Source organism: Plecotus auritus, assembly GCF_963455305.1.
Source record: "Plecotus auritus genome assembly, chromosome: X".
Classification (NCBI taxonomy): Eukaryota; Metazoa; Chordata; class Mammalia; order Chiroptera; family Vespertilionidae; genus Plecotus; species Plecotus auritus.
In genome coordinates, this window is record NC_137784.1 from 53561359 (window position 1) to 53573712 (window position 12354).

A 12354-nucleotide genomic window follows, 5' to 3' on the forward strand; every position below is an offset into this window, starting at 1 on the left:
GGGGGTTCTCAGGGGGGGGGGGGAAAGAGACATATTTTTGGACCTCAAGCAGTGAGTTTCTCTTCTTTTTAAGTGTCAAATCTCTTCCATTTTCTACCTCATTTCATTCACTCAATCTTTAATGCATTCTAATGGTTGGTGGTTTTGCAAATAGTAGTTTACAAAATATATATCTCTAGTTTATTATTGTTATCTGTGAGAAGGTAATCAGATAAAAGCTATTCTGCCATTACTAGAACCAGAACTCTCCCTCACCCTCTCCTCTAACTCATTATCTCTGATGTAGGCTATTATAATAGACTAGAGACCTGATGCATGAAATTTGTGCACTGGAGGTGGTCCCTCAGCCTGGCCTGAGCCCTCTCGCAGTCCAGAACCTCGAAGGTCAGACATCTGGCAGTCAGACATCCCTCTTGCAGTCCAGGATCCCTCTCACGGTCCAAAATCCTTTGCTCCTTACTGCCCACTTGCTTGCTGCTCCTTACCACTTGGCTCGCTGCTCCTTAGTGCTGCTTTGGAGGCAGGAGAGGCTCCCACCACTGCCACTGCACTCACCAGCCATGAGTCTGGCTTCTGGCTGAGCGGCACTCCCCTTGTGGGAGCACTGCTCAGCCAGAAGCAGGGCTTGCTGCTTCTTTGTGCTTCCGCAAAGGTGGGAGAGGCTCCTGCCACCACTGCTGTGCTCTCCAGCTGTGAACCCAGCTTCTGGCTGAGTGGTGCTCCCCTGTGGGAGCACACTGACCACCAGGGGGGAGCTCCTGCATTGAGTGTCTGCCCCCTGGTTGTCAGTGTGCATCATAGCAACTGGTCATTCTGCCATTCAGTCGATTTGCATATTAGGGTTTTATAATATAGAATTCTTCACTGGCCTCCAGTTGCTTTTGTAATTCAAGCTATGAACTACTGCTAGAATGATTTTCACATGTAAAAATCTGACTCTAGTATACTGATTATAATTCTTCAGTGTCCTTCACTGTCCAACATACACAGAACACATTCAAAATTCCTTAGCATGGTGCGCCATCTTGAAAGGGAAAGTGGAGCTTATCGGAGGCCTGAAAATCCACAACTGCGGCACCCACTGAACAGCTGCAAGCCCCAAAACACCAGTCTCCAATTGGCGCAAACACACGGTTCAGAGGAGCTCTACACTCCACCACAGAAAGGTCAGATTTCGCCTGGGATAAGGTGAGGTCTCTGGTCCCGGCAGGAGAGAGGAACGCGCGTTTTGCGGGAGCTGGAGGACCAGGGAAGTCTGTGCCTAGAAAAATCCGTGGCTGTTGGGGCTGGTGTGATCTGTGAATGTGGAAGGGGGTCCTCAGAGCTGCTAACAGAAGGGCTCTCTAAAAAGCAACCCATTTTGATCTGAAGTGCAGGGACACCCTAAGAATTTCAGGCTGCCAAGACTTACGCGGAACAACGGAGTTCGCACACTTGGGCTTTTTCGTCTTGAAATTCTTGCTTCTGATTACTAAGCCCAATACATAGGATCACCCAGTTGGGGACACCCTAGGAGACTGCAGGGGAAAGTTGTTTTTCTGGAACCTGGGGATCTGACCATCAGAGAGCCAGCTCTGAGGCAGCCCACTCCCACAAACCTGTAGTGAGTGCCACAGGGAAAGAAGGCTCTAACATTGCCTAGAGAGGCCATAGATAAACCTGGAAGTCAATCCAGAAACACTGCCACCCAGGAGCTGAATCACAAATTGACTCTTGTGTAATCAAAAATAAAGGAATACGAGAAATTAAAACACATCGCTTGCTTAAAATCAGGATTGGCTTACAACACTGAAGAGCAGTGGAATGCAGGGAACTGCAATACTGTCTGGACTGAGAAACAGGCGTGCCAAACAGAACAACAGAGGAAGTGAATGACCTTCACTACTCCACATTTTTATTTTTTTATTTTTTTATTCTCATTTTTTGCATCTTTTACTCAAGAAACTAACCTTTTTTTCTTTTTTCCTCACTTGATTTTACCTTTTTAATTATTACATTTTTATTTTCAATCCGTATTATTACCACTGCTATTTTATCTTTTTTTTTAAGTGTCATTTTATTTTGGGATTAGTGTTCTACATTCTATTTTTATCATTCCTTTAGCATCGTTTTACTTTATCTCAACTCTACCTTTATGCCAACACGCTCTTCCAAACCTTCCCCTGTTCGGTGTCCTGTTTATCTTACCCCTTTCCTGCTTTAGATTTTCCCTATTCTTTCTGTTTACCCCCTGTTAAAATTTCACCCTACTTACGTATCTAATCTCCAATCCCCTGCTCCAAGTGCATACACACCTCTCTCTTCAATGTCTTAACTATCCAAACAATTGTTTTTCTCTCTGTCCTTTTGTTGTTGTTCACTTGAATGTAGATTATATCGAATTTTTATGATTTTTTGTGAGATTGTTTTGCTTATTCTTCTTTTGTTTATTTTTTTGTTTGTTTTGTGCTTCAGCTTTCCCTTGCCTCACTCAATATTAGTTAGTGTTGTAGTTTGTATTAATCCCCAGGCACTTGTTGCTGGCATTTGCTGGGATTAGTGATTGTTCTATTGGAGTTTTATCCCCAATATATGTACTCTGTTCCCCTTTCTCACTTAGTCTCTTTCTTGTCTCTCTTACTTATTCCTTCTTTTTTCTTTTCTTTTTCTTTCCCTTTTCCCCATTTCGACACTCCTTTTTTTTCTTTTTTTTCTTCTTCTTTTTTTAAAAATAAATCTTTATTCAGATTATTACAATTATTTCTCCTTTTTCCCCCCATAGCTCCCCTCCACCCATTTCCCACCCCACCTTCTACCCTTACCTCCCCCCCACTGTCCACATCCATAGGTGTATGATTTTTGTCCAGTCTCTTCATGAACCCCCATACCCCTTTCCCCCTGAGAATTATCAGTCCACTCCCTTTCTATGCCCCTGATTCTATTATATTCACCAGATTATTCTGTTCCTCAGGTTTTTAATTCACTTGATTTTTAGGTTCACTTGTTGATAGATATGTATTTGTTGTTCATAATTTTTCTCTTTACTTTTTTTCTTCTTCCTCTTCTTTAAGAATACCTTTCAGCATTTCATATAATACTGGTTTGGTGGTGATGAACTCCTTCAGCTTTTTCTTATCTGTGAAGCTCTTTATCTGCCCTTCAATTCTGAATGATAGCTTTGCTGGGTAGAGTAATCTTGGTTGTAGGTTCTTGCTATTCATCACTTTGAATATTTCTTGGCACTCCCTTCTGGCCTGCATAGTTTCTGTTGAGAAGTCAGCTGACAGTCGTATGGGTGCTCCCTTGTAGGTAATTAACTGTTTTTCTCTTGCTGCTTTTAATATTCTCTCTTTGTCTTTTGCTCTTGGCATTTTAATTATGATGTGTCTTGGTGTGGTCCTCTTTGGATTCCTTTTGTTTGGGGTTCTGTGGGCTTCCTGGACTTGTAAGTCTATTTCTTTCACCAGGTGGGGGAAGTTTTCGGTCATTATTTCTTCAAATAGGTTTTCAGTATCTTGTTCTCTCTCTTCTTCTGGCACCCCCATAATTCTGATGTTGGTACGCTTGAAGTTGTCCCAGAGGCTTCTTACACTATCTTCAACTTTTTGGATTTTTTTTTTCTTTTTGCTTTTTCGGTTGAGTGTTTTTTGCTCCTTTGTATTTCAATTCTTTGACTTGATTTTTGTGTTCCTCTTGTCTGTTTTTGGGTCTCTGTATAATATTCTTTACTTCAGTCAGTGTATGTTTAATTTCTAGTTGGTCTTTTTTCATATCTTCGAGGGTCTCGTTATATTTATCGGCCTTTTCTAGGATATTCTTGAAAAGCCTTATAACCATGGTTTTGAATTCTATATCCAGTCGTTTGTTTTCCTCCATTTCTTTCGTTTCTGATCTGATTCTTTGATGCTGCATTTTCACTGCTTCCCTGAGTTGGTAAGGAAGATTTGTGTGCTAGGTTTCCAATATGGCCCAGTGGGTTGCCTCCCCAGTTAACCTGAGGTGTACACTCTTGGTGCACCCCTTTGTGGACTGTGTGTACAGCCTTGTTGTAATTAAGTCTTTATTGTTGTTGGCATCACTGGGAAGAATTGACCTCCAGGCCAGTTGGCTGTAAGGATCAGCCGTGTCTATGCTGGGAGAAGTTCGGTGCTGAAGACAGCCTTATAGGATTAGACTTGCCAAATTGCACTAGCCTCTGTGCTCAGCTTGGATGGGGTGGAGTCTCAGTCTTGGCTTCCTGTCAGCCTTGCCCTTGCACGCATATGCGCGCCTTCAGACCTCTGCCTTTCCCAGCTCGAGTCTCTGCCCGAGAGTCCAGACTCCCCCCACAAGAGCGTGGGTCCCCAGGGGCTCGCCTGGAACTGGGGTTCACTGCAGTCAGAACTGGGGCTCAGTGCAGTCACGAGCCTCTCACTCCCTTCCACTAGGGAAAGCCTGTGGAAACCTCCGCAGCCTTTGTGCACACTGGCCCGCGCGAGCCTTCAGACTTCTGCCTTTCCCAGCTCAAGTCTCCGCCCAAGAGTCCAGACTCCCCCCGTAAGAGCGTGGGTCCCCGGGGCTCGCCCGGAACTGCGGTTCAGTGCAGTCAGAACTGGGGTTCAGTGCGGTCGGGGGCTTCCTTCCCCCTTCCGCCAGAGAAAGTCAGCCAGGCTCTCAGCTGCCCTTCCTCTCTGCGCGCACAAAGACCCTTTGCCATACCTCCAATTCTCTGTGAGCTTTTCTCTTTCCTTCTAGTTGTAGAATTTTCACTCAGCCAGCTTTCCTGAGGTTCTGGATGGTGTCCGTTCTGTCTTTTAGTTGTAGTTTTGAAATTGCTGTGCGAGGCAGCAGTTTAGGTGTTTACCTATGCCGCCATCTTGGTTTCTCCCTTTTTTTTTTTCTTTCTTTCTTTTTTCTCTTTTTCTTTCTCTCCTATCACCTAATTTGCCTTTCTCTGGTGGTCACCTTTATTGGAGGTTATTAATATGGTGAATACATTTCTATTCAGTGCCTTGTAAGTTGTACCTGGTAGTGCTGTATTTTGTGCCTTTAAATCAATGCAGGAGAAAGAGAACTACATAACCAGACACCCAGAGAAGAGAGACCATGAGGAGACAACGAAACAGCCCGCATATGAAAGAAAAGCAGGCATCACCAGAAAAGGAAGTAAACGAAATCGAGGCAAGCAACGTTCCAGAGAAAGAATTCAGAGAAATGGTCATAAGGTGGCTGAAAAGAATGGAAGACAAATTCGACAATATGAGCAAGAACCAAGAGGAAATGAAGAAGAACCAAGAAGAAATGAAAAATGACATCGCTGCTGTAAAGAACTCAATAGAAAGCATCAAGAGTAGACTAGAAGAAGCAGAGGACCGCATCAGTGAGCTAGAAGACAAGATGGGGAAAAATACCCAAATAGAGCAACTTCTAGAAAAAAAAATTAAAAGGCAGGAGGAGAGCCTAAGGGAACTTTGGGACAACACAAAACAAAACAACATCCGCAAAATAGGGGTTCCAGAAGGAAAGGAAGCGGAGCAAGGAATAGAAAACCTCTTTGAAGAAATAATGACAGAAAAATTTCCCTGATATAGGGAAGAAAAAACCCACACAAATCCAAGAAGCTCACAGAGTGCCAAGCAAAATGAACCCCAGAAGACCAACACCAAGGCACATTATAATTAAATTGGCAAACACCAACGACAAAGTAAGAATCTTAAAAGTGGCAAGACAGACACAGAAAGTTACCTACAAAGGAACACCCATCAGACTAGCAACTGATTTCTCAACAGAAACTCATCAGGCCAGAAGGGAATGGAATGAAATATACAAAGTCAAGCAAAGGAAGGGTCTGAATCCAAGAATACTGTACCCAGCAAGTCTGTCAATCAAAATTGAAGGTGAAATCAGGAGCTTAACAGACAAAAAAAGACTAAGGGAAATTATTACCACAAAACCAGCAATGCAAGAAATGCTAAAGGGTCTGCTGTAAAAAAAAAAGAAATAGGAAGCGAAGAAGGAACACAGGGGTAAAGATTAGGAATGGGGACAAATAGCACATGTCAATAATAACTTTAAATGTAAATGCATTAAATGCCCCGATCAAAAGGCATAGAGTAACGGAATGGATAAGAAAACACGACCCATATATCTGCTGTCTACAAGAAACCCACCTCAGAAAAAAAGACGCACACAGACTGAGGGTGATGGGATGGAAAAAGCTTTTCCAGGCTGATGGAACTGAAAAAAAAGCTGGGGTATCAATACTTATATCTGACAAATTAGATCTCAAAGTGAAGGACATAACAAGAGATAAGGCAGGCCACTTCCTAATACTAAAGGGAGCGATCCAACAAGAAGAAATAATTCTGGTAAACATATATGCACCCAATACAGGAGCACCCAAATACATAAAAAAAATCCTGGAAGATCTGAAGGGAGAGATTGACAGCAATACAATCATAGTAGGAGACTTTAATACCCCACGATCACCATTGGACAAATCCTCTAAACAAAAAATTAACAAAGAAACATCAATCCTAAATGACTCACTAGACCAGATGGAATTAATTGACATCTTCAGAACATTTCACCCCAAAGCCACAGAATATACATTCTTCTCAAGTGCACATGGGTCATTTTCAAAGATAGATCATATGTTGGGACATAGGCAAAGTCTCTTCAAATTCATGAAGATAGAAATCATATCAAGCATCTTCTCAGACCACAGTGGCATAAAACTGGAAATCAACTACAATAAAAACAACCCAAAGAAATCAAACACATGGAGACTAAACAGCAAGCTATTAAACCATGACTGGGTTCCCAGAGAGATCAAAGAAGAAATAAAAAACATCATGGCAACAAATGACAATGAAAACACTACAATCCAAAATCTATGGGACAGAGCGAAAGCAGTCTTGAGAGGGAAGTTCATAGCTCTACAAGCCTACTGCAAAAAACAAGAAACAATGGTAATCAATTACCTAACCCTACAAGTCTTAACTTTTTTAACAAGCGTTAAAAAAGGAGCAACCAAAAAAGCCCAGTGTAGGCAGAAGAAAGGAAATAATATAGATCAGGGCAGAGATAATCGACATAGAGACCAAAGAAACAATACAAAAGATCAACAAAACCAAGATTGATGAACCTCTAGCCAGGCTCACCAAGAAGCAAAGAGAGAGGACCCAAATAAACAAAATCAGAAATGAAAGAGGTGAAATAAAAACAGATCCTGCTGAAATACAAAGGATTGTTAAAAAATACTATGAACAACTCTATTCCAACAAACTGGACAACCTGGAGGAAATGGACATATTCCTAGAAAAATATAACCTTCCAAAACTTAATCAGGAAGAATCTAAACAGCTCAACATGCCAGTAACTATGGAAGAAATTGAAGCAGTCATCAAAGAGCTTCCGGCAAACAAAAGCCCGGGGCCAGACGGCTTCACAGGAGAGTTTTACCAAACATTCGAGGAAGAACTAAAACCTATCCTCTTCAGACTATTCCAAAAAATTCAAGAGGAAGGAACACTTCCAAGCTCCTTCTATGAAGCCAGCATCACCCTAATACCAAAATGAGATAAAGACAACACAATGAAGGAGAATTACAGGCCTATATCCCTCATGAATGTAGATGCAAAAATCCTCAACAAAATTCTAGCAAATCGGATCGAGCAGTACATCAAAAAGATCATACACAATGACCATGTGGGGTTTATCCCAGGAATGCAAGGATGGTACAATATCCGCAAATCAATAAATGTGATACATCACATAAACAAATTGAGAGATAAAAATCACATAGTCATATCAATTGATGCAGAAAAAGCATTTGACAAAAATCCAACACCCTTTCTTGATAAAAACTCTCAACAAGGTGGGAATAGAAGGATCATACCTCAACATAATAAAAGCTATTTATTATAAACCCTCAGCTAACATCATACTCAATGGGCAAAAACTAATACCATTTCCCCTAAGAACAGGAACAAGACAGGGATGCCCACTCGCACCACTCCTGTTTGACATAGTACTGGAAGTATTAGCCACTGCAATTAGACAAGAAGAAGAAATAAAAGGCATCCAAATTGGAAAAGAAGAAGTAAAGCTGTCCTTATTTGCAGATGACGTGATATTGTACATAAAAAACCCGAAAGACTCCATTAAAAAACTAAGAGACTTAATAAATATATTCGGCAATGTAGAAGGATACAAAATTAACGCCAAGAAATTTATGGTATTTCTATACACCAACAGTGAACTTACAGAAAGAGAGACTAAAAAAGCAATCCCATTTTCCATAACACCAAAAAAATTAAGATACTTAAGAATAAACCTAACCAAGGAGGTAAAAGACCTATACGCCGAAAACTACAGGACACTGAAACAAGAGATAGAGGAAGATGTAAACAGATGGAAGAACATACCATGTTCATGGATTGGCAGAATCAACATCATTAAAATGTACATACTACCCAAAGCAATCTATAGATTCAATGCACTCCCCATTAAAATACCAACGGCATATTTCACAGACCTAGAAAGAACTCTCCAAAAATTCATCTGGAATAAAAAAAAGACCCCGAATAGCCACAGCAATCCTGAGAAAGAAGAATAAAGTAGGAGGGATCTCAATACCAGATTTCAAGCTGTATTACAAAGCCACTGTCCACAAAACAACCTGGTACTGGCACAAGAACAGACATATAGATCAATGGAATAGAAGAGAGAATCCAGATATTGACCCAAACTAATATGCGCAATTAATATTTGACAAAGGAGGCATGAGCATACAATGGAGTCAAGATAATCTCTTCAATAAATGGTGTTGGTAAAATTGGACAGATACATGCAAAAAAATGAAACTAGATCACCAACTAACACCATACACAAAAATAAACTCAAAATGGTTACAGGACTTAAATACAAGACGAGAAACCATAAAAATACTAGAGGAATCCACAGGCAGCAAAATCTCAGACATATGCCGAAGGAACTTCTTCACTGATACTGCCCCTAGGGCAACGGAAGCCAAAGAGAAAATAAACAAATGGGACTACATCAAAATAAAAAGCTTTTGCACAGCAAAAGAAACCATCAACAAAACAACAAGAAACCCCACTGTATGGGAGAACGTATTTGCAAATGTTATCACTGATAAATGTTTAATCTCTAACATCTACAGGCAGCTTATACAACTTAATAAAAGGAAGATAAATGATCCAATAAAAAAAATGGGCAACGGACCTAAATAGAATCTTTTCAAAAGAAGACAGAAGGAAGGCCAAGAGACACATGAAGACATGCTCAAAGTCACTAATTATCCGAGAGATGCAAATCAAAACAACAATGCGATACCATCTCACACCTGTCAAAATGGCTATCATCAATAAATCAACAAACGACAAGTGTTGGTGAGGATGCGGAGAAAAGGGAACCCTTGTGCACTGCTGATGGGAATGCAGACTGGTGCAGCCACCCTGGAGAACAGTATGGAGTTTCCTCAAAAAACTGAAAATGGAACTCCCATTTGACCCAGTAATCCCACTGCTAGGAATATATCCTAAGAAACTAGAAACACCAATCAGAAAGGATATATGCACCCCGATGTTCATAGCAGCACAATTTACAATAGCTAAGATTTGGAAACAGCCTAGGTGCCCGTCAGCAGATGACTGGATCAGAAAACTATGGTACATCTACACAATGGAATACTATGCTGCCATAAAAAAAGAAGGAATTACTACCATTTGTATGCACCTGGATGCAATTAGAGAACATTATGCTAAGTGAAATAAGCCAGTCAATGAAAGAAAAATACCACATGATCTCACTCATTTGGGGATAATGAAAAACATTATAAACTGATGAACAAAAGATAGATACAGAGGCAGTAAAACATCAGACTGTCAAATTACAGCGGTAAGGTTAGGGAGAGGTGGGGGAATTAAGAGATCAACTGAAGGACTTATATGCATGCATATAAGAGTAACCAACAAATGCAAAACATTGGGGGGTGAGGGCATGTATGGGAGTGGGGTGGGGGGGCAATGGTAAGATATGTACACATATAATACCTTAATAAAAAAAAGTTAAAAAAATAAATAAATAAATTTATTTTGAGGGTATGTTAACCTAGGTGCACAAAAACAATGAACAAAACTTGTTTAAAAAAATAATAACAATAACTTTAAATGTAAATGGTTTAAATGCCCCAATCAAAAGACATAGGGTAACGGATTGGATAAGAAAACAAGACCCATACAACTGCTGTCTACAAGAAACCCACCTCAGAAAAAAAAGACGCACACAGACTGAGGGTGAAGGGATGGAAAAAGATTTTCCAGGCAAATGGAACTTAAAAATAATCTGGGGTAGCAATACTTGTATCTGACAAATTAGATCTCAAAGTGAAGGACATAACAAGAGATAAGGAAGGCCACTTCATAATACTAAAGGGAGCAATCCAACAAGGAGAAATAACTCTGGTAAATATATATGCACCCAATACAGGAGCAGCCAAATACATAAAAAAACTCCTGGAGGATATCAAGGGAGAGATTGACAGCAATACAATCATAGTAGGAGACTTTAATACCCCACTATCACCATTGGACAAATCCTCTAAACAAAAAATCAGCAAAGAAACATCAATCCTAAGTGACTCATTAGACCAGGTGGAATTAATTGACATCTTCAGAACATTTCACCCCACAGCCACAGAATATACATTCTTCTCAAGTGCACATGGGTCATTTTCAAAGATAGACCATATGTTGGGACATAGGCAAAGTCTCTTCAAATTCAAGAAGATAGAAATCATATCAAGCATCTTCTCAGACCACAGTGGCATAAAACTGGAAATCAACTACAATAAAAACAATCCAAAGAAATCAAACACATGGAGACTAAACAGCATGCTATTAAACAATGACTGGGTTACCAGAGAGATCAAGGAAGAAATAAAAAACATCATGGCAACAAATGACAATGAAAACACTACAATCCAAAATCTATGGGACACAGCGAAATCAGTCTTGAGAAGGAAGTTCATAGCTCTACAAGCATACTGCAAAAAACAAGAAACAATGGTAATAAATTACCTAACCCTCCAACTCAAAGAGGTAGAAAAAGAGCAACAAGAAAAGCACAGTGTAAGCAGAAGGAAGGAAATAATAAAGATCAGGGCAGAGATAAACGACATAGAGACCAAAGAAACAATACAAAAGATCAACAAAAGCAAGAGCTGGTTCTTTGAAAGGATAAACAAGATTGATGAACCTCTAGCCAGGCTCACCAAGAAGCAAAGAGAGAGGACCCAAATAAACAAAATCAGAAATGAAAGAGGTGAAATAACAACAGATCCCGCCGAAATACAAAGGATTGTTTAAAAATGCTACGAACAACTCTATTCCAACAAACTGGACAACCTGGAGGAAATGGACATATTCCTAGAAAAATATATCCTTCCAAAACTCAATCAGGAAGAATCTAAACAGCTCAATATGCCAGTAACTATGGAAGAAATTGAAGCAGTCATCAAAGAGCTTCCGGCAAACAAAAGCCCGGGGCCAGATGGCTTTACAGGAGAGTTTTACCAAACATTCAAGGAAGAACTAAATCCTATCCTCCTCAGACTATTCCAAAAAATTCAAGAGGAAGGAACACTTCCAAGCTCCTTCTATGAAGCCAGCATCACCCTAATACCAAAACCAGATAAAGACAACACAATGAAGGAGAATTACAGGCCTATATCCCTCATGAACTTAGATGCCAAAATCCTCAACAAAATTCTAGCAAATCGGATCCAGCAGTACCTCAGAAAGATCATACACCATGACCAAGTAGGATTTATCCCAGGAATGCAAGGGTGGTACAATATCCACAAATCAATAAATGTGATACATCACATAAACAAATTGAGAGATAAAAATCACATAGTCATATCAATTGATGCAGAAAAAGCATTTGACAAAATCCAACACACTTTCTTGATAAAAACTCTCAATAAGGTGGGAATGGAAGGATCATACCTCAACATAATAAAAGCTATATATGATAAACCCACAGCTAACAACATATTTAATGGGTAAATTCTAAAACCATTTCCCCTAAGAACAGGAACAAGACAGGGATGCCCACTCGCACCACTCCTGTTTGACATAGTACTGGAAGTGTTAGCCATTGCAATTAGACAAGAAGAAGAAATAAAAGGCATCCAAATTGGAAAAGAAGAAGTAAAGCTGTCCTTATTTGCAGATGACATGATATTGTACATAAGAAACCCGAAAGACTCCATCAAAAAACTAACGGACTTAATAAATGAATTTGGCAATGTAGCAGGATACAAAATTATGCCAAGAAATCTATGACATTTCTATACACCAATAGTGA